A 21,196-nucleotide genomic window follows, 5' to 3' on the forward strand; every position below is an offset into this window, starting at 1 on the left:
AACCTACTAATCATCCTTGAGGGTAGAATGAAGATAATTTCACAGAAGTAACATCTTAAAAACTCTTACCCTACACTTCCTTTCTCAGAAGATACTTGAGAGAGTATCCCCGTGGAGAATCCCCATGGACAGAGGAGCCTGGCAGCTGCAGTCCATAGGGTCACAAAGAGTCAGACGTAACAGAAGTGACTTAGCATGCACAAACTCATAGACATGTGTGTATAAGAAAAACAGCATATATTTCTTATTAACCATATGATTTGGTACTATCCACAGTTTCATTTTCCACTGGGGAACTTGAAACATATCCCCCACTGATAAGGAAGGACCACTGTATTTTAATATGTTGATGCAAGTATTAGAAAATCACAAATTAAAATTTGTGATTATATTACAGTCACAAGTATTACAAGTATTGTAATACAATACAAGATGCAAGTATTACAAAATCACAAACTACACAAGGGAGCTGGCCAGGAGACAAGAAGACTTCGGATCTAAGGAAGAGGAAATATCCACCTGGGAGGAAGGGCATCTCCAGAGTGATGGAAAGGAAAACCAAAATCTATAGAGTCCAGACTGACCACCTCAAGGTGGTCAAGAGGCAGAAAGGGTGGAGCTGTCATCACCAGACCCTCTGACACTCTTTGAACCTGATAAAACTCCTAGAGGAGATGCCAATCAAGGGACTAAATCAAGAAAGAGGGATTAGGGGCGCAGGATATAGGGGCTCCATCTCAGGAAAAATCCCCAGAAGATGACTGTGCAGCAGGCCTAGACAGTAATGACCCCTGAGAGAAGGAGGTGGAGACGCCAAGCTACAAATTGGAACTTAGAGACGCCCTGGCCTCATGGACCAGGCAAATCTTATGGAGAAACCATGGAGAGGCAGAGAAAGTGAAGTACAGAGAAGGTCAAGCCAGTGAAAAATAAAGATAAGGCAATTATTAATTTCAGTGGAAAAGTAAGAAAAGAAAAATCATAGCTTTTCATGTATATACATAGTATCTATATACTACGGATTTTCTAATACTTGCATCAGCATATTAAAACACAGTGATCCCTCCTTATCAGTGGGGGATATGTTTCAAGTCCCCCGGTGGACACATGAAACTGTGTATAGTACCAAATCATACAGTTATATAGATATATATGCTGTTTTTCTAATACGCACATGCCTATGAGTCATGCTAAGTCACATCTGTCATGTCTGACTCCTTGAGACCCTATGGACTGTAGCTGCCAGGCTCCTCTGTCCACAGGGATTCTCCAGGCAAGAATATTGGAGTGAGTTACCGTTACCATGCCCTCCTCTGGGGGACTGGGGGGTCTTTCTGACTCCAGGATCAAACCCATGTCTTTTATGTCTCCTGCATTGGCAGACAGGTTCTCTACCACTAGCGCCACCTTAGTTTATAAATTCAGCACAGTAAAAGATTAACAACAGCAACAATAATAAAAATAGACAACTATAAAAACATAGTGTAATAAAAGTTATATGAATGTGGATCTCTCTCAAAATATCTTACCGTACAAATTTAATGCCTTTTCCATCTTCACCAACCAGTTATCATGCACTGTGGACATAACTTTTGCAATTTGAGGTACAAGAGCAAAACTATCATAAATTAATTTTCCTTCCTTTACAACTTCATGACTAGGTTTAGTCTTACCATAGATCTTAGCAACCTCTCAGCATACGATTTTTTCTCTTTCCTCATTAAGTCTAGAACTTTCACCTTTTCACTTAAAAGACGCACCTATGACTTCTCTCGGCAGATCCCAATTGCCAGCATCATATCTTGTGTTTTGGAGCCAATTTTAAGTAAAATAAAGATGATTTAGATGCAGCACTGTGATATCCAATAGTCACAGTCAATGTGATAACAGAGACACTACTAAGAGGCTAAACAGGCGAAGGGGCGCTTCACATCTGGGCAGGACCACGTCAGCACAAGATTTCATGATGCTACGCAGAAGGCGTGCAATTTAAAACCCAAAAATTGTTTGTTTCTGGAAACTGCCGTTTAATATTTTTGAACTTCCATTGACCTTGAATAATTGAAGTGGAAAGTGAAACCACAGATTAAAGGGAAACTACCGTAAATACAGAAGATTTATTGAGAAAAGGACAATCACTATTACCAGGAAAATGGTGCAGGGTGTGACTGAGAGAGAGTAGAAGGGTAAAGGAGCTAAAATTGTCACCTTCCATAAGAGTAAATCAATAGACAAAGCTTAAATTAATCAGAATTTAACAGAAGATGCACATTATTTAGAAAGAGAAAGAAGAGGAAATATATAAAGTTAGCGACACACACACACACAAAAAAAATCCCAAAGGGTGTAATGAAATTGCCTCTGGGTTTAGGAAGACTGGCAACAGAAGTTTAACATTTGTGTATACCCTTAAAACCATCACTATATCCATGATCCTCAAGTTTCCTCATACCTCTCACTCCCAACCCCTCCCTATTCATAGGCAACCACTGATTCACTTTCTGTTGCTATAAATTAGTTCACATTTTTAAAAAATTGTATCAAAATATAAATCACAAATATTCTTTTCATTCTGGCTTATTTCACTCAGCATAATTGTTTTGAGAGCCATCCATGTTTGTGTGTATATCAGAAGTCCATATTTTATATTTTGAGTTGTATTCAATTGTATAAATACATCTGTTTGTTTATCCATTCACCTAAATAGCTTACAATGAACAGTGTCAGAATTCATGATCTCCGAAGAAGATTTAACTTCAGGACCCGGGACCAGCCTTGATCACCCAAGAGCTTTTGTATAAGGGAGTTTTATTAAAGTGAAAAGGGGCAGAGAAACTTCTGACATAGATATCAGAAGGGGGATGGAACATGTCCCCCCTCTCTTCTCCACTACCTGCTCTGAAAACAATTCAGAAAGAAGGACAACCAGGCTTTGCCTGGATTCCACTTACCTGCACAGTGGCTGAACCCTCTACAGGTGGGAGTGAGGCATCTTAGGGTTCACTTCCTTTGCTTACTCTCCTTCACGGATCACAGTCAGGCTTTGAAAACTATTGTTTCGTGTATTTTGTCCAATTTTTAGGTTCCTTTTGTTATGCCCAGAGTCCGAGTTCCCAAAACTGAGAGAATAAGACATCCACAGCAATGCAAAAGCATGAAGGGGTTTTATTTCTAGCTCGAGCTAGGGCTCCCGCTACATCCAATGCAGTGGAGTGGAGAAAGGAGCCCCAAGCCCAGATTTACAGCAGTATTTATAGGTTTTAGAACAGAGAGTTGGCAAGGGCTGATTGGCTGCAGGAGTTTCCTAGTATTTACTAATTGGCTATTGGCTGCAGGGGGATGTCTTTTACGTCCTGATAAACTCAAACCAGGCTACGGGGAGTATGCTTTTTAGACAAGTCCTGGCATCCACGGGGATGACCTCACTGAGCAACGACTCAGCTTTTCCAGTGAGTCCTACCTTAGTCCCTGAAGCCTATCATGGCATTTGGTAGGTCCCAACATTCCCGCCTGTCTTTTGTTATACTGAAGAATCTTCCTCAGCATTTTGGGTCAGGGCCTGATATTGCTGCCTAAGTACTAGTACCAGGACTGTATTGATGCACTCCTTAACAAATGTGATAAGTCTATTTAGGATACAGGGGCCAAGAGTGAGCTTGGCCAGGGACTCCCTGATTACCCGAGTGATTCACATAAAAACAACATTCTTCCCCTAACACAGCACATAGGCCCCCTGAGAGACTTCATACTCAAGATACTTTTTGGGAATTGGGGCAGAGGTCTCTTTCTTCTGTAACTTCTTTCTGCTGTGCATGGGTGTAGGCCTGCCTAGCAGAGCAGAAGTCTCTCTACCTGATCTAAGTTGGGGTTTTCCACATCTGAAACCAGCTTTTACCCTTGTAGTTGCAGCAATTTAGTTGGCCCCTCTCAGAGATGAAATAGACAAGGGCCAAACAAGAGACCTAACAGGATGGTCATCTCTGGTCCCCGGAAACAGAAGGCAACATTTGGGGTGAGGGTTATAGGGTTTGTGACCCCTTCTGATTGGTTGGTGGTGAGGCAACAGAGCAGTGCTCCAAGAATCTTGTGTTCAGTCTGAAGTTACCATCCTCCACCTGGGTGGGGGCTCAAAGACATTGTTATGCATATTTTTGTTTTTGAATAGGAACCAGGACTCTGTCTGGAGGCTGTACCAACCTTTGATAATTTCTGTTTTTGTATCCCCTCCCTTCCCTGATTAGCAACTGTTTGAATCCATGCTTTGGAATTCAGGGAAGGCCAAGGAGGCTGAACAAAGTCTATATCCTACAGATAAGAAATGGAGACTACAGAGCAGATCTGTACTCCAGAGCCCCACAGAGTCCCGCTCAGTTTTAATTTTAGGGAACTAGGCAACAATGACTATGATAACTTCCTGTCAAAATGGGGCATAGGACTGCCCCAGCTTGGAGCAATACAAGCTGTAATCTGAAAGTACACCCATAGCATCACCTAGTTATTTTTCAGGATATCTGAACTGTAGCTACTCTATTTTGACTTTTGTAAACTATTTCTTAATAGCCAAAGCAGATTTCACCATTAATGACGTCAGTGTTTCTCTAGATATGAGAAGATGCAAGAATTGGGACTCATAAAATTTTCTCCTGAAAAGATCTAACCATCTGATGGCCTGTTCTGCCAGTTTTCCCAGAGCAAAGAGTGCCTCATTCCTGATTTTCACCCTGAACTCCTTTCAGGGGCGTTGAAAGTCAGCAGTTGCAGCGGCCATGATTTAATCTTTGTAGACGCAGATGGCGAGTGTCAGTCTTCAGTTGGCAGAGCCCCTTTTTGCCCATAAACTTGACCATGATTATGAGGGGGGGGCACCTCATGACCATTTTATCCCATGGTGCTGAGAATGTCCATTCTCAGGTTTGGCAAAGATTCTGTTGACAGGCCACTCAATGTGCTGTTACTGGATTAGGCCATAAAACAGTATCCAAAATTCTCTGGACCACCTGTCTTATTAGCTTCTTGGTCCAGGAAAATATTCCCTCTTGTTGCTTCTTGCCATATCTAGAGTTACACTGTTACCATCATCGATCTCATATGGGACTATATATTATTCTATTAGAGGCCTCATACACACATTTGACAGTGTAAGAAACAGCAATTTTGTAAGACAGGGGAAATACAAATAACATAGCCAGCAGTATTAGTAAAGTCACAAGTAAGACTTATGTTAAGAACTTCCATTAGATGTAGCCCAGTATATCTTCAGGTCATCTGACTTAGTCTGTCCTGTAGAATCTTTATCTTCCAGGGAAATTATATATTGGCACCATCTATAAGGCACATAGCCCAGTTTTCTAGTGTTACTAGACTGATTATCTTTAGTATGATTTAATTTTTTTTTTTAAGTAAATTTTCTCAGGGCCAACCAGTTAGAGTCTGGTAGTAGACAAATTTACCAAGGTAACCCAGAACTAGACACAGGTAATTGGCCACAAACCCAACAGTTGGATTGATTTTTAAAACTAGCATAGGATCAGGCCCATGATAGAAAAGCATTTGACTTATATGCAAAGGTCTAAGAAGTCAAGAAAACATAAATGGTCATACGAATCAGGTCCAGCATCTTGGGGAAGCTGTCTCCCTCTGATGTCATCGTCTTCTCATCCTGGTGTAGTGTAGTTTCTCCTGATAAAAAAGTCCTTCCATCCATGTTGGAGACAGTCCCTTAAACTATGTCTTTTTCCAGTCCTGGTTGCAGGTCATGAGGCGTCTGATCTTCATCCAAAGACAGATTACTGAGATAAGCTTCAGAAACAAACTTAGGGTGTTCTTCAAGAATTCAATTAAATTTCACAGTAACATCACATAACAGCAAAGAACTATCTAAGAGATGAGTAATTTTACCAAAGTATTGTCATAATTAGTTTGAGAGGAAGATTTTCCCTACTCCCTGAAAACATAAGATTCAACCCCATAATTTTTCAGATAGAAACCATAATAGTTATAAGCATATTCTCTGGTTCATTCAGTCCTTTTGCTAACTTTTGTGAAGTCATCAGGTTTTCCATTAAAATACCAGGACATATCAGAATGTTAAAAACTCCATATAATTTTTAAGATATCTGTATTAGTAATTTTACCAAACATTATAACCTGAGTGGATTTATTACTCATCTGATAATCTTTTTCATGTAATTTAACCACCCAAATAAACACAGTCTAATATCTCTCTTTGGGATGTTTCAGGGGCCCTCTGAAGCACCCCAAAGTTAGCTAGAGATATAAAAGCTCATATCTCATTTACATTTTTTAGAAGTTTCTTCACTTGAGGTAATTTCCTTGTTGACAAACTTGTAACAGATATAATATTTAACTTATATTAATCCTAGGTACAATGAAAATATTCTACTTAATGTTGATCATTCTAAGACATGTCTATATTAGAGAGGTCAACAAACAAACATTAATATCAGGTATTTAACATTAAATATTTCCCAGTTCACATGAACCTGGAATTTATTGTTTAATTTAGAATTACTTGATTTATAAGTGCTTACCTTTTTTTAAGCCAAATAGAGCTCATATACAAAAATATTACCAAGACATATTTAGACAGACACAGTGCAAGATCTAGCTTCTAGTCTTTTTTTCCCTTTTTCCTCAGTGTCAGATAAGTGTTCCTGAGAGCCCTAGTCTCAAGGCACAGGGAAAGAAAATCAAGTTCTAACAAAATGGCGGCAGGTCTGAACCACATGGTTGCCAGACAAAGCAAAATTTCCTTTTCCAGGGGATCTTCTCGACCCAGGGATCAAACCCAAGTCTCCCATATTGCAGGCAGACGCTTTAACCTCAGCTCCACCAGGGAAGCCCTTAAATACAAAAATACAGTCTCTCAGAAAACCTCCTATAGAGACACAGAACTTCAGATCTAAGCACTAACATCAAAGATTTCAAGGGAGGAAAGGAAGCCAGATTGAAAAAGAAGGGAGAGGAGGCGGGAGAGGGGGGCAAAAGGGGTGGCCTTACAGACATCTCCTGCCACCTACAGATACCCAGGCACTACGGGACTTTTCCCTGGGCCTCCAGAGAAGGGAGGACTGGAACTCGGTCCTACCAGAAATCTGAACCAGAATTCGAGTTCTCTGCCAAGAGGAGGTGATCACTCTCCAATCCTCAGCTCAGGCTGAGGGCCCTTCCACCAGATTCCTGTGTCCAGGACTGGGGGACTAGAAAAACAGGGAAGAATAGGAAGGGTTAAGGAGAGGAGACAGAAAGAGAAGGGGAGAGAGATCAATAAAATCTCTTGTTCCTTACCAGTCGGGGCACTCTGGCCAGTTGTCTGCGTCAAAAGGAGACCAGGGACAAAAGGGTCCCGGTTGCGGCCGCTGGGTCTGGTCCATTGGCAGGCAAGCTGGCCCCTGAGTACCCCGAGTGGTCAGGATGTCAGTCTCGGTTTTTTCACCAATAATGATAGATTTTGTGCCCTAGATTTGAAATCAGAAAAATGGTCACTCATAAGGGACAAAGGAGTAGAAGTCGCTTGCCCCATGATTACAGAGAACACAGGAGACAAAATGAAGATACAAAGAGCAGAGACAATGCCGGCACTCAAAGACACGACAAATAGATAACAAATACACATCGGCCGAGAACACAGCACTAGGTCTTCCTGGGACTCCCTGAAACGTTCTTTCCCTCGAGGTGATCTTACCAACAAGGCGTCCACAGAGCCAGCCGCCTCCCCAGCACGACGCCAGGCCTCGGCCTTACGCTGGTCTTAACCAGAACTAACACCGGTGTTCAGATATCTCTCCTCCTAGTGAGGAAAGCCCTTCTACCGGGAGAGTGTTATTCTTCCCAGTTAAAGGGATCCCGGACGAGCCTCCAAATGTTATGCCCAGAGCCCGAGTCCCCGAAACTGAGAGAATAAGACATCCACAGCAATGCAAAAGCATGAAGGGGTTTTATTTCTAGCTCGAGCTAGGGTTCCCGCCACATACAACGCAGTGGAGTGGAGCAAGGAGCCCCGAGCCCAGATTTACAGCAGTATTTATAGGTTTTAGAACTGAGCGTTGGCAAGGGCTGATTGGCTGCAGGAGTTTCCTAGAATTTACTAATTGGCTAATCTTTATTGGCTGCAGGGGTTTCCTGGTATTTACTAATTGGCTATTGGCTGCAGGGGGATGTCTTTTACGTCCTGATAAACTCAAACCAGGTTACGGGGAGTATGCTGATTAGACAAGTCCTGGCATCCACGGGGATGACCTCGCTGGGCAATGACTCAGCTTTTCCCGTGAGTCCTATCTTAGTCCCTGAAGCCTATCATGGTGTTTGTTAGGTCCCAACACTTTTTTCAAAGTTGATGGTTAGAAATTTGTTATATTACCCTTTCTATTAAATGGTCTCCTAAATCTAGGGGAAATTTTTGGGAAAGGACAAGATGCTGAGCTTAAGAAGGATTCTCCTCTCTCATTGCATTCCAAGAAAACCCATAAAGGACATAATTAATAGATGAAAATATTTTTCAAGACTTTCCAAAACTAAATTGTGAGGTTGAAGAAAATTAATTTAGAGAAAGGAGTGGTTATGAGATGAAGTCCTTTGGCGGGGCGGGGGGGGGGGGGTGTCATCCGGTGATACCACGAGGGCTCAGATTGCTTAGCAGGGCTGTATATAGGAATGGGAGGGCAAAAAGCTTCCGCACACAGGAACACAGGAATCCTAACCCCAGCCAAATGGGTCCTACACTGTTCCCTGCCTGATGATCAGAAGCATCTGCTTAAAGAACAAATCCCATTATGCCTTCTTTGCTGTGGACTTTTCCATGGATGCCTAGAAATCTTGAGTTAACCCTCAGGTCCTCTGTTTTGTGTCCAACTTCTACTATGACCAAGCTCTCAGGCTGGCAATACCCCCAACCATTTTTTTAAAAATAGCTTTTATTTTTTTGGAGTAGCTTTTGGCTCACAGCGATTTTGTCCACAAATACAGAGACTTCCCATATGCCTCCTGCTCCTGTACTTGCATAGCCTCCTCCATTACCAACACCACCACCACCACCAGTTATCAGTCAGTCTGGTCCTGGGGCCTCAGGTAAGTCACTCACTCTCCCTGTGCTCAACTTCCATGCCTATAAAGTGAGGACAAGATTATGGAGAAGGTTAAACAAAGTAATTCCTGTAAACAGTGAGAACAGTGCCTGGTCAGTAGGTGTCACTCCTGTAGGTGGGTTTTTGTCAGCATCACCTTGTCCTCTTCCTCATACAGGTGGGAAGAATCCAAGTTCCCAGAGGGCAGGGGAAGGCTTGCAGAGGGGTAAGCACACAACAGGTGCTCAATAAAATCACAAGCCAGCAGTTTGACCAAAGGGCACCATGATACCACATGCCCACGCTGTGTCAGCCTGCAGCTTGAAGCTGTAGCTTCTGATTTCCCAAGTTCTCATGACCACCCAGGGTGGAAACACAGTCCACCCAACAGAAAAGAGAACTGGCCCAGAGAAGCCAAAGGCCTGGAGTCACACTGTAGGAAGAGCAGGCAAGGCACCAGCCCAGATCCACCTGGCTCCCACTCTGATCCCCCACCACATGGCGAGCTGCACAGCAGGCTGGGCACACAGTGCAGACTGTCTCTATGCTGGGAGGGCCCTTGGCCACAAGGGGAGCCCAAGTCCTTCTCATCTCAGTGAAGAGCTCCCAGGAGGGCTTTCTTCTCTGTCCAGAATGGCCTCATCTCAAAATGTTGTCATTCTATTTCATTTGTTTAAAAAGTCCTGCTAATTTCAATGGCAAACTTTTGATAATAATCCTTGATAAAAGTTCAAATATTCAAATAACCAATCATTGTATTACATTTCATGAGGAAATAGGAGAACAAAGGGGGACCACCCATGGGAAATTGGATGAATATGGTTTCTAAAAATATAGTTTTATTATTGGCAAATATGCAATATAGAAATCCAATCTGACCCCTTCCCCCACAGCCTGCCCCCTCTCTAGCATTTACAGTTTATATGCAGCAGCCATCAGCCCACGGTACTGCTGTCCATCAGCAGCGCCACAGCTCTGTGACTGACGTGACTTCACACTGAAGCCCGTCTCTCCTGGGAGGAGCTGTGTGCGGAATGGATGTGGAAGGACAGTCAGCACCATCAGGGCCCAGCACAGCCCTGGCCCCCGGAGAATGCAGGACGCAGCAGCCTCGTGGTGCTCCTCAAGCTGCCTGCCAGTGGGCTGCCCACCTCCGCCCCTCAGGCCACCTCACTCATGCCCCAGATCGCTGCTGGCTTGCTTCCTGCTCTCACTTTGCAGACGTGGAGCCCAGACTATGGGGTAATGCTTCGACTGCCTCTGCCTTGCTCCCTCGTCACCGTTCTCTGCACCATCACTCACTAAGGACTTACCGTATGTTGGGCACTAGCAGAGATCTGTGGGAGCCTTCCCAGGTCAGGATCATCATCGCTCCTTTACATGGCTGGAGAAGCTGCAGATGTAAGAGCGACATCCTGGCTCACCCTAGAAAGGCACAGTGAGCATCCTGAACCCCAGCTGCCTGACTGTCTTGCATCTCCAAACCCTGAATCTTCCACTTCTCTCCTGCGGGGAGCCTGGCTGCGGAGCTGCTCAGCACTTCCTCTGCAAAGGGGCTGTGTCTAGGCACAGACAGTTGAGAGTGAGGCACTCCTGGGACTTCTAGTCGTAGGTCTGACCCCAAACTCCACACGGCTCAGATAGTGGCTGAGGATGACCCCTGCCTAGGGTCAGGGGATGGACTTCTGAAGCTGGACCTGCTGCTACCCAGCTTGGGTCTCTGGGGAGTCACCTCCCCTCTCTGGGCCTCCATTTCCTCATCTTAAAAATGAACGTTGTCCACGGTCCCTTCTGGAGCTGTCCTGTTTCTCAGTCATGTCCGAGTCTCTGCAATCCTGAGGACTGAAGCCCAACAGGCTCCTCTGCCCATGGGATTTCCCAGGTAAGAATACCAAAGTGGGACGCCATTTCTTACCCCAGGGGATCTTCCCATAAAAGGGCTCAAACCCATGTTTCCCACATCTCCTGCAATTGCAGATGGGTTCTTTGCCACTGTGCCACCAGTTAGATTGAGTGTCCCCAGGAATAGGCCCTGAGACAAGGATTCAAGTGGAAATCATTTATTTGGGTGAGAAGGGACCCCACCAAGAGGAGGAGACAGAAAAGTGAAGGCATGCAAATGTGCCGATAAGAGCTCAGCCCCAGGCAAACTGGCACTGGCTCACACCTGCCCCGAACTCATATCTGCCCTAAGTTCACAAATGCCCTCAGCTCACATCTGCCCTGGGCTCACACCTGCCCTCAGCTCACATCTGTCCCAGGCTCACACCTGCCCTCAGCTCACATCTGTCCCAGGCTCACACCTGCCCTGCACTCACACCTGCCCTCAGCTCACATCTGTCCAGGTTCACACCTGCCCTGGGCTCACAACTGCCCTCAGCTCACATCTGTCCCAGGCTCACACCTGCCCTGAACTCACACCTGCCCCAGGCTTACACCTGCCCTGAGCTCACACCCACCCTAGGTTCACAGCTGCCCTGTGTTCTCGCTTGCCCTGGAATCACACCTGTCTTGTGCTCACACTTGCTGTTTTGTTGACATCTGTTCATGGGGTGCATCTCGGACAAGCATTGCCTTCAGTGATGTCATATGTAAGCTGATATTAATCTTGGTGGGAGTTTTCACACTATGGAAATCTATGAACACTACAAATCAGGCTCTTCCTGCCCCATCTACCACCCCTGAGAACTGGTTGATAAGCATTTACCAGCACACCACCAGCTTAATCCTGCTGGTTTTTTAAAGTCAATCACTCAGTCGTGTCCGACTCGTAGTGACACCATGGTGTAGCCCACCAGGCTCCTCTACCCATGGAATTCTCTAGGCAAGAATATTGGAAGGGGTAGCCATTTCCTTCTCCAGGGGATCTTCCCAAACAAGGGATCAAAGCTGGGTCTCCTGCATTGCAGACAGACTCTTTCCCATATGAGCCACAAGGCAAGCCCTTAATCCTGTTGGGAAACAGTGTAAAGCTCAGGCTTTAGAATCATCCCACCCCAGGGTAAGGGAGCTGGAGCAGTGATACAAAGGTCCTGAGACTCACTGGATGGGGACCACCTTGGGGACCTTAATTCCCTGTATCCCCATGAGGTCCCACACATGAGATAGGGCAGCCTATTTCACTCCAGATAAAGCCCTCAAATAAAACCAGAAAAGAATCAAGGCACAGGTAAGACCAGGAGGGGCAGGCTCAGGAGATGGAGTCTCAGGGAGGCTGGGCATGGGTGTAACATAGAGTGCTGGCCCTTTGCTAACTTCCTGCTCTCCACAACAGAATACCACTGGTTAGCAGAAAGGTGGAGTCTGGCTGGGAATGGGAGGGAGTGAGACCAGAGGTTTAGAGGAAATAGGGTGACACTGAGAGCTAATCAGTACACACTGAAGTTAGGCTGCTCTGGTGAAGAAATATTGTTACCTGACCGTGTGTGTTTCCCCAACTCAGTACAGAGCCTGGAAGATTCAACCTGGGCCCCACTTGCAAGGAAGGGTTTTCATGGCGAAACAGAGAAGACAGTGGCATGAATCAGCCAGTCAGGGCTAGAGATGGTAAGACAGGTCAGGGGAGTCCCTGCCTCCGCCCCCACATTCAGCTGGCATGAGACCCTCATGAAGTAACACACAATCTCACACTCCTAGTGTCATGGGCTCCCTTCCATTGTGCTCTGGGAGGGGAAGAGAAACTCTAGGTGGATCAAGAAAGATGTGTGGGGAAGAAGAGCTGGGAGAACGTACCCACAGGGAAAGCCGCACTAGGGCCCTGAGGCCAGACCAGCAGCTTTAAGGAGCAGGCCAGGAGCCAGTGCCTCAGAGGAAGGGGACAAGAGGAAGGGCAGGGGAGGCGACAGAAGCCAGTCAGAGGGAGCAGGGAAGACAAACCAGCACCACAAGTTGCGCAAACAGCCAAAGGCCCCTGAAACTTCTCCAAGAAGGAGCAGGAGCAGAAAGACTTTGTGGCAGCCTCCTGCAGTGTCACAAAGGGCAGCCCAGGATGGAGACTGGGGTCTGACCAACAAGAGATGGGGTCCTGCATGAGTGGCAGGATAGGTAGGTACCATCTACCTGCTACCCTCTCCCCTCAAAGAGAACACATGGAGGTGCCGGGGCTGGGAATGAGAGGACAGGGAAGAAGATGGCACAGCTGGGTGCTACTGAAGCCCTCCTGCCCAACAGCTCTCACCCAAGGTCACCTCCCAAAGTGGGGATGGTAGAACCCCCAGAAAAAGGATGATACTGAGAGAGTCAATTCCTAGGTAGGTTGGTAAGAAGTCCAGGGGTCCCCAAGGAGAGAGGGGTCTGGAATTCTCAAGGAGGAGGAAAGGACAAACTTTTTTTTCCCTCTACATTCCTTAGTATTATATAACAATAATGTATCCTGCTTGAGGACAGTTTTTGGAAAAAAAACCTTCTGGCTAATCCTGTTATCTTAAAATGTAAATTATGGGAGTGGCTCTAGTAAGGTCTTTTCAACCTGCAGATATTCTTTTGATTCACTGTAATAAATAATTTAAAAGTATATAACTTCAGTGCTAACACTAGCAAGGGGGTGCTCTTTCTGCCCCCTTCTGATGTCTATGTCAGAAGCTTTCTCTATGTCCTTTATACTTTAATATAACTTTATTACACTAAAGCTCTGAGTGATCAAGCTTTGTGTCTGGCCCCAGATTGAATTCTTTATTTCCGGAGGCCAAGAATCCTGGCATCTTTTGTGGTTCAGCAACAACCTTTCAATACCCCCAAAGCTGTGAGAATATGCATGTTGTTTCCTGTGGGAACCCCTCTCTGCTGCAGCAGAGGTCTGAAGCAGCCTCCACTCCAGTGCCTTGTGTCTGTGACAGGATCAACAGCCTTGCCAAGGGGGCTACCAAGCCCTGCTGGCCTCAGAGTTCACAGCAGGAGACACAGAATAAGTGTTGGATATCAGGTGACCACAGACCAGGAAGGATCTGGAAGTATGGTCAGATGCTGGCAGGGACAGATGGTAATCACTAGGACCCCAGCCTGGGCCTGACACACTCAGCAGAGGGGCCTGCTGCAGTGCTCCTGTCCCACCAGCTCTGAAGCCCCATCCAGGACCTCGAGTGTGGGGCAGGGGGTTGGCAGGAAGGAGATGAAGAGAAGTTGGTGAATGACCTTGAACTTGCAACAGCACAACCTGAAGATATGAGAACATATGGGATAAGTGAGCTTGTCATCGTTTCAAATTTCAGAAACTGAGGACAAACAGAAGGTCCTTCAAGCTCTCAAACAGGATATAAAAATGAGCGAACATGGGTCAGATATAACCATCCAGGAGTCCGAATGCCAGAGAGTCGCATTAGTAATTCTGAAAACCAGAAAAAAATAGAGCAATACCTTCAAAATCATAAAGGAAAATGATCTTGATCAGAGAATTCTACCCCAGCAGTTTGATTTTGTCAGGAGTACGACTATAAGACAGTTTCAGACATGCAAGCCCTCAGATTGCCTTCCCTTGCATGCTTCCTCAGGAAGCCCCCAGGAGATGGGCCTCTCCAAAGGGAGGTATTGCTCTTCCAGGGCTGCAGGATAGTGGAAAGGGGTCCATGAGGGAGACCCCAAGATGGCTGAGCAGCAGGGCCAGGGTTGCCCGGGCAGCTGAGAATGTCGGTGCCTCTAGAAAACAAAACTGATAGAATAGCTAACATATTGGAACACAGTGAGAAGAAATTTACACCAAAAGGGAAGAAGCATGGGCAATAGAGAGAGTTCAGGGATAAATTAGAGACAAATACAAGGGGAATAAAATCAAGCAAATGTAAAATACAGAACAATTATTAACTCCAGGTTAAACATCAACAAAAAAATGTTAGGCAGAAGAGGAAAATAAAATTAAGCAAATGAAAAATACAAATCAGTCATTAACTCCAGCTAAAACAAAAATGTTATGCAAGAGAGGGCTCCTCTGTGAAAAGCCTTAACATAGTCACACTGTAAATAATGAATGTTCATCTTGTCAAGGGTGATGAAGCTATCCTCCAACTCTAAAATAAAACACACAGTTGAACTTACTGCTCACTTGAGCAGAGGAGGGCTTTGCTGTTCAGGCAGTATCGCAGAGCACTGGAGCCAGGAGGGCAGGGATTGGCCAGTCATCCAGACTGAGGGTGACATCATTCATCATCCCTTGAAGGGGACTGGATGGGAGACAATACAGCTGATTGGCCAGCACACAGAAGCTGCTTAACTGAGTGTGTCTGTCTCTGATTGGTTGAGTTTCAGCTAGGAACTGACACTGACTGGTTGGCTGTAAAGCATATTCCTTGAAGTCAGCTGTTGTTTTTCCATTGAAAAAGTTTAAAACTGGTCTGCTGTTGTTTGTTACCATGGCTACAGAACAATGGGTCTTTTCCTAGGAGTGTGGGAACGTCTGTATTCTCAATCCATGCAGAATTAGGATGTAACTGATGTTGTTGATAATGGGGGATGGAAAGTGTTAGAACATGTGTGTGGTGCTGCCTAAATGAACGTGAATGAAAAATAACTCCCCACTTTCCATGGTAAGAAGTAAAAGAATATTACCCAGAACTGGAAAATCAAAAGTTAGAAATGTAAGAATTTTATTTAGAATTGTGAACATAGCATCTAAAGAACTGTTGAAAATTGGTTTTCTCTGGGGAGCAGAAAACTATGATGTGGGGCAAGGAGACTGCTGTTTTGCATAACCAAACTAGTTGGGCCGTTAGACTCTTCAAACCCCATGTATTCATAACTTTGATAAAAAGCTGTGGGACTTTTTATAAGATTTGCTTTAATCTTCACCTAGAAGTTTTCAAAATACACATTGAAATGTTTCTCTACAAAAAGAGAGTTCTGTTTCTAGCACTTCAAAGCAGTTAACAAGATTTTTGCATCCAGTTTCTTTCCTGTTAATAAATGAAGGATGCACCATTGCTTTCCAGGTACAAAATTTTCCCTTTGTTAACATCTCTCATCTCGCTGTGACATCTGAGGATATGGAAAATCTTTGGGTGGCTGCCTCAAGACACACCACACAGTGTGAGTCAACCCTCACAGAGTCTTTTTTGCTAAGTGGACATCCCTCACACTGACCTGAGCCCCTCAACCCAGGATGAGAACAACATTTTATGTACCAATATTTCCCAGCCCCCAGCACGAGGCCTGGCCAGTAACAGAGAGGTAGACTAAAAAATCCCTTAATGCAGAAGATAATGACATGGCAGCTTTTCTCCCAAGAGTCTGGAAGAGCTTCCTGGGCCCCAAGCCTCAGGAGAAGTGGCTTCGCCCCCTAGAGGTTGCACCCCCTGCCTACTGGTCAACAGGGACGCCATCTCATCCTGGGCTGCCAGCTCCCCACACACAGGCAACACTCCGGGGTCCAGGGCACAACTGACTTCACCACTGGCCTACTTGACACTGTCCCCTGAAACCCTAGCCCCTGACCTCCTACCTGGTCAGAAGGGCAAAGGTGTGACAGGGTCAGAGGGCATGTAGTTGGCAGCAGTGGGGTTGATGGGTCAGTGTGCAGCGGTGTAGGGGCCAGACTCCTCTAGAGTGAGCAGGACCTCTGTGCTAAACTTCGGGCAGGCCAATTGAGATCCCCTAGTGGCCCTCTAAGGTCCTTGCCCCAGAGGCCTCCACCATATCACTGTGGCCTGGATTGGACATCATCAGGATTTCTCAGGCTTGAACAGACCATTCTGATGGTCAAGTGCAGCCAAAACAATGCAGAACCACTTGTGGTCCCCTTCGAGTTTCACGCCGACTCCTTGGGGTTGCAAAGAGTCGGACATGACTGAACGACTCTCACTTTCGAGTTTTCACATTCCTGTGAGCACCCCATCACCAGGAAGAGAGAATCTCTTCATTACTAGTGGATTTTGCCCCAAGAAAAGAAATGTCTCCCTTTTCCCTTCCCTCATCAATGGCTTTGCAATTGATGACAGGAGACCTGATCCTGTTTTAAAGAGGGTTGTTCTTGGCTGAATCCCACACGCTCGGCAGTTTGCATACAATGTGATTGGATAACGAGCACTTGGCCTGGAATAGACAAACTGCCTGGTGAAACAGATGCCCTGGTGAGGAGAGTGAGCCCAGCTCCAGGAGGGGCGGGGACTGGCAGTCACACCGTTCCCCTGTCCCTGCGGTTGGCTGCCACAGGATGGGCCTTGATGACCCATGCACTTGCCATGGGGACCTCAGCACGTGGTGCCCTCCCCAGCTGGGGGGCCTCCGGCACAGCTGCTGGTCTCAGGGTGAGGGGGCATGCCTCTCTCTCTGTCCAGGGTCCTGCCTGGACTCCAGGGCTGCAGCCTTTGGGCTTACCTCCCTTCGGCGCTTCCCTAGGTCTTCCTGCTTCATGGCATTAGCTCATCCCAGGAGAGCTGCTTCTCTGCACAGCTCCGGACTCTCACAGGCGCCTGCCAGGCGCACGTGGCCCTCCTCTGCTTACAGGTGAGCAAACTGAGGCACAGGAGGAAAGAACCAGACCATCCTTGCCCAAGGAAGGTGCTGGCACATCAGACTTCAGAGCCCTGCCTGGGAAGCCTTAACTGACAGCTTTGAAAGCCGTAACTTCTCCAAGGAGCTTTTCCAGGCCACTGGCAGCTAAACCCAGAGGAGACGAAGATCCAGGGCCCTTCTCAGGAGGGGTGGGAGGCCCCCATGAAGAGGTCAAGTTTCGGGGTTACTCACAGGAAGGACCCTGGACTGGAGGAAGACACCTGTTCTTGACAGAATCCTGTCTCCAATCCAGGCCCAAGGCTGGGGAGGGGCGGCTGATGAATCAGTGATGGGTGTGGGCTTTTCCCCAGGCCGCAAAAGCAGAGTGGCTTAGTTGCCCCCCTCCCCCAAACCCTTTTGTCTGGTTTCAGGCATAATAGATGGTTTTGTGGATGCATTAACTTCCAGAAACTTCCTCTAACCCTGCATCCCTGCCAAAACCTTTCAAGCCTCTTACTTCCAACCCTGCTCTGAAATCCCATTTCACTTCCTGGTTGAAAGAGCCAAGCCGTGGGGGACTAATTCTGCAGTCTTAGCTGTATTTTTAAGTCTGCTCAGAGAATGTGGTGAAATCAAGGGAACTAGTACATTTGAATTCAGAATTTACATGTGACAGCTGTTAGCCTAGGCCCCCAGGATGGGGCTATTAGTCAGTCAGGCCTGTTCCCTGCTCTGGCAGAAGGGGGTGCCTGCGGCCCGATATTCATTGCTGTGTTTATCCTTTCCACCCATGAGTGGTTACTGGTCACCTGCCCTGTGCCAGCTCTTTCCTAGGTGCTGGGATTCAGGACCAGAGGCCTCATGCTGTCAGGTGAGATGCACAGGTGGAATGTGAGACTGTGCGCTAGGCAGGAGGGACAGAGCAGGAGAGGAAGTTCAGGGTAGGGGCAGGGGGTGAAGTTTGCGAGGCCTCTTGAGGAGGTGGCTTTTTAGAAGGGAAGGACGAGGTGGAGCTGCATGCGGACTCTCACCCGAGGAGGAGGCAGCGTAACCAGCAAGCAGCCAGCAGGGAGAGGGCAGGGGAGGCCCCTGGAGAAGGCCAGACGGCTTCTAGAAGGCCTGGGAAAGGCAGACCTGGAGGGGCTGAGCAGAGGCGGAGCATGGCCCGACCTGGAGGACCTCTTTGCTGCTGTGATGGGAAAGGACTTCAGGGGGCAAACACAGAAGCATGTGATGGTCTTAGGTGAACACAGTGGTCATCCCAGCTGCCATAGCAAACCCCACAGATGTATCTCCTCTCAGTGTCGCTGCGAGGCTGTCCATCTGCACATGTGTGTCTCCTAACCTCCTCTTCTTATATGGACTCCAGTCATGCTGGCTTAGGGCTCACCTCCCAGCAACTTCATCTCACGTTACATCTCACCTTACATCTCCATCTCCAAATACAGTCACCTTCTGAGGTCCTGTGGATTCTGTGGGGAAAGGTGACCCGGTTCAGCCCATGCAGTGACAGTGAGGAACCAGATGAGAGAACACGGCTGGGACCACACTGGCAGGGAGGATGGTGGGAAAGGGTCTGATCCTGCAGGCAGGTGCTAAGGTAGGGTATGGAAGCAGTCTGCCCCAAGGGAAGGTGCATTGCCCTGAGAGAATGTAACATCTAAGAATGGAAAATTCTAAATATTATCACTGAGAATATAGTCCTCCTTCAAAAATATTTTGTCTAAATTTTAAAGAATGGCTGCAAATACGAATAAATTTTATTAATACATCGATAACCTTCAAATCTGCACATTTGGTCAACAATGTGTTCTATGTGGATGTTAATTCAGAGAGACCTGTCACTTGCAAAGTTGACTGCCCCCCTCTTCCAGAATCAAGTCACGCCTAAGTTCCTGTGGCTCTGAACCACATAAGCTCACTTAGGGCCCAGATAAGGTCTCTTGGTCTTGGATTTAAAAGGTGGAGTTGAAACAAATGTTGACAACACAGCAGTTATGAAGGCAAGGCAACAGAATATGAGTTCCTTCAACTCTGTCATTTCATGTGACCACTTGGGATATTTTGTGTGTGTATGTTTACAATTTGAAGTAAAACAGTACAGACTGCGAAATGTGACATTTTTGTTTTGCAAGAAAATATTTTAATTCATATGCAAACTATTACTGGTGGTAAACAATATATTTAACTGAAATTTAGCCTTTTATAATTGTTAAGTAATCATTTTAAAGCCAAAGAACTAATAAAGGAAATAAAATATTACATCAGTGATATCTTGCAGCAGTTGCCTGAAGTGTACCTCTGTTGGCTGACTCTATTTTACTGAAATTCATTCGTTTTTCATTGGTATCATTATATACACATGCACTTTCCAGGAGGTGCTAGTGGTGAAGAACGTGCCTGCTAATGCAGGAGACACAAGAAACATGGGTTTGATGGATCAGGAAGCTCCCCTAAAGGAGAAAATGGTCACCTACTCCAGAATTCTTGCTTGGAAAATCTCATGGACAGAGGAGCTAGGCAGCCTATAGTCCATTGTGTCACAAAGAGTCAGACACGACTGAAGCAACTTAGCACGCAAGCGTGCAATCAACGTAAACACAAAGTTCCATTTAAGAAAATTTGCAGTCTTTTCTGGGCCTTATTACTTGTTTTGTTTTGTGATTATTACTGAATATAATTTTGTCACACAGAAGAGGTTGTCAGTTAGTTTGAGTTGCCATAACAGCATCAATGAAAAAATATAACCTGCCATATCAGTAAATAAAAGATGTTGCATCCATGAAGCCGTCTCGTTACAGCCATCCCAACAGTGAGCCTCGAGAGAACTCAGGACAGAAACAATCTGCCCACCATCTCACAGTCAGCCTCTGCAGCCAGCCCTCCTCCCAGCGCTGCATCCTGAGACTCAGGATGAGAAAGCATAGGATGCTGGCCCCAGATAGCTGAAGCACACATCAAAGGAACGATTTCAGTGAGCTCTGACTCTTGCATCTTCCCATACAGAAAAAAAAAAAAAAAAAGGTGCTAAGTTCATTAACATGAGACATCTGGTTTTCTTTAATTAACAGTAAACTTTTGATGTTCCAACTACCTGGTCTTTGTTGCAAAAACTCCTATAAATGCTGGCTCCTCCCTTGCCTCTTCAGAGAGGTCCCTTAGAGCATCTGAGTGTCTGCATCCTGGGCTTAAATTCTCCATTTTGTCCACCAAATAAAACATAATTCTCAACTTTTAGGTTGTGCATTTTTTTTCAGGGCACAACAGAACACCATAGATATGGATAATTTAAACAACAGACTATTCCTCATGGTTCTGGAGAATGGAAGTCCAAAATTAGGGAGCCAGCATGGTCCAGTTCACTATGAAGTCTCTCTTCCATGACCTTATACGGCCTTTTATGGTGAATGCATGAAGAGAGAGAGATTTGTGTCTCTTTATCTTCTAAAATGGCACTAATTCTGTCCTGGGGACTCCACCTTCATGGCATAATTACCTCCCAGAGGCCCCACCTGCAAACATTGTCAAGCTGTAGATAAGAGCTTCAACATGTGAATTTGAAGAAGACACAAACACAGAATCCACACAAGGGTGATATTGAAAAAAGGATTAACTGCTGGTGTCAAACGTGCTGGGATTTGGATGTGCTTTGAGGTAGGACCAACAGGTAATACATGAATCCAAGTGTGAGAGTG

Source organism: Budorcas taxicolor, chromosome 2 (genome assembly GCF_023091745.1).
Source record: "Budorcas taxicolor isolate Tak-1 chromosome 2, Takin1.1, whole genome shotgun sequence".
Classification (NCBI taxonomy): Eukaryota; Metazoa; Chordata; class Mammalia; order Artiodactyla; family Bovidae; genus Budorcas; species Budorcas taxicolor.